We start from the raw sequence: 2,728 nt of genomic DNA, 5'->3' as shown, positions 1-2,728 counted from the left end.
CATGGTTGCTAAGTCAGAGTTATTCTGCTTAGAACTCTCTGTCTGTTGCTGAGAAGATGATGGAAAAGGCTTGCTATTGCTAAACCTGTTTCTTCCACCATTATTATTGTTGAAACCTTGTTGAGGTCTCTGTTGATCCTTCCATGAAAAATTTGGATGATTTCTCCATGAAGGTTATAGGTGTTTCCATAGGGTTCTCCCATGTAATTCACCTCTTCCATTGAAGGGTTCTCAGGATCATAAGCTTCTTCCTCAGATGAAGCTTCCTTAGTACTGCTTGGTGCATTTTGCATTCCAGACAGACTTTGAGAAATCATATTGACTTGTTGAGTCAATATTTTGTTTTGAGCCAATATGGCATTCAGAGTGTCAATCTCAAGAACTCCTTTCTTCTGACTAGTCCCATTGTTCACAGGATTCCTTTCAGAAGTGTACATGAATTGGTTATTTGCAACCATTTCAATCAGCTCTTGAGCTTCTGTAGGCGTCTTCTTCAGATGAAGAGATCCTCCAGCAGAGCTATCCAAAGACATTTTGGATAGTTCAGACAGACCATCATAGAAAATACATATGATGCTCCATTCAGAAAGCATATCAGATGGACACTTTCTGATTAATTGTTTGTATCTTTCCCAAGCTTCATAGAGGGATTCTCCTTCCTTCTGTCTGAAGGTTTGGACTTCCACTCTAAGCTTACTCAATTTTTGAGGTGGAAAGAACTTTGCCATGAAGGCATTGACTAGCTTTTCCCAAGAGTCCAGGCTTTCTTTAGGTTGAGAGTCCAACCACGTTCTAGCTCTGTCTCTTACAGCAAAAGGGAATAGCATAAGTCTGTAGACCTCAGGGTCAACCCCATTAGTCTTGACAGTGTCACAGATTTGCAAGAATTCAGCTAAAAACTGATGAGGATCTTCCAATGGAAGTCCATGGAACTTGCAATTCTGTTGCATTAGAGAAACTAATTGAGGCTTAAGCTCAAAGTTGTTTGCTCCAATGGCAGGGATAGAGATGCTTCTCCCATAGAAATCGGGAGTAGGTGCAGTAAAGTCACCCAGCACCTTCCTTGCATTGTTGGCATTGTTGTTGTTTTCGGCTGCCATTTGTTCTTCTTCTTTGAAGATTTCTGTTAGGTCCTCTACGGAGAATTGTGCCTTAGCTTCTCTTAGCTGTCGCTTCAAGGTCCTTTCAGGTTCAGGATCAGCCTCAACAAGAATGCTTTTGTCTTTGCTTCTGCTCATATGAAAGAGAAGAGAACAAGAAAATATGGAATCCTCTATGTCACAAGTATAGAGATTCCTTGAGGTGTCAGAGGAAACGAAAAATGGAAGGCAGAAGTAGAAAATTCGAACTTATCAAAGAGGATGGAGTTCAAATTTTGCATTAAGGAATAGTGTTAGTCCATAAATAGAAAGATGTGAGAAGAAGGGAAGAAATTTTCGAAAATTAAGTAAAAGATTTTGAAAACATTTTGAAAAACACTAATTGATTTTCGAAAATAAAAGTGGGAAAGAAGTAAAGTGATTTTTGAAAAAGATTTTGAAATTAGAAATTAAAAAGATATGATTGAAAACTATTTTGAAAAAGATGTGGTTAAGAAGATATGATTGGTTTTAGGAAGATGTGATTGAGAAGATATGATTTGAAAAACATTTTAAGAAGATTTGATTTTGAAAATTAATGACTTGGCTATCAAGAAAAGATATGATTCAAACATTAAACCTTTCTCAACAGAAAAGGCAACATACTTGAAATGTTGAATCAAATCATTAATTGATAGCAAGTATTTTTGAAAGTAGAAAGAAATTGATTTTGAAAAAGATTTGATTGAAAAGATATGATTTGAAAAAGATTTGATTTTGAAAAGATTTTGAAAACTTGAAAAAAAAAATTAATTTGAAAACAAAATCTTCCCTCTTGTGCCATCCTGGCGTTAAACGCCCAGAATGGTGCACATTCTGGCGTTTAACGCCTAAAATGCTACCCTTTTGGGCGTTAAACGCCCAACCAGGTACCCTGGCTGGCGTTTAAACGCCAATCTGTCCTTCTTCACTGGGCGTTTTGAACGCCCAGCTTTTTCTGTGCAATTCCTCTGCAGTATGTTCTGAATCTTCAATTCTCTGTATTATTGACATGAAAAGACACATATTAAAAATATTTTTGGATTTTTAATAATAAGGAATAATCAAAATACAACTAAAATCAAATAACAATGCATGCAAGACACCAAACTTAGCAGTTTGTATACTACTGACACTAATGAGAATGCATATGAGACACATAAATACTCAAGTCAAGAGAATTCAAAGATCAGAGTAAGAAATCATCAAGAACAACTTGAAGATTAATGAAGAGACATGCATGAGTGCAAGAAGAACAAAAACATGCAATTGACACCAAACTTAAAATGAGAATAGAGTCTCAATAGGAAAAATGTTTTTGGTTTTTAAAATTTTGTAAATTTTTTTGTGTTTTTTCGAAAATTAAGTGGAAAAGAAAAATAAAGGTATCAAAATTCTTAATGAGAATTCCAGGAATCATGCAATGTTAGTCTAAAGCTTCAGTCTAAAGGAATTAGACATGGCCAGCCAAGTTTCAGCAGCACATTGCATTCAAGAGCTAAATTGATGAAGATCAATCAGCTTTGGTGATGACAAGAACATCACCTTGAAACACTAGAATTCATTCTTAAGAATTCTGAAGAAAAAAATACCTAATCTAAGCAACAAGA

The 2,728-nt window shown here is 35.6% G+C and overlaps 1 non-coding gene across 1 annotated transcript; it reads left to right on the top strand.

Moving 5' to 3' along the window:
- Positions 1-587: 587 nt before the first annotated feature.
- LOC112804237 (small nucleolar RNA R71) lies at positions 588-695 on the top strand. The gene has a single exon (XR_003202853.1). It is a non-coding gene; the product is annotated as a small nucleolar RNA R71 (small nucleolar RNA).
- Positions 696-2,728: the final 2,033 nt, after the last annotated feature.

Source organism: Arachis hypogaea, chromosome 5, assembly GCF_003086295.3.
Source record: "Arachis hypogaea cultivar Tifrunner chromosome 5, arahy.Tifrunner.gnm2.J5K5, whole genome shotgun sequence".
In the NCBI taxonomy this organism is placed as follows: domain Eukaryota; kingdom Viridiplantae; phylum Streptophyta; class Magnoliopsida; order Fabales; family Fabaceae; genus Arachis; species Arachis hypogaea.
This window is presented reverse-complemented; position numbering and strand designations above follow the sequence as displayed.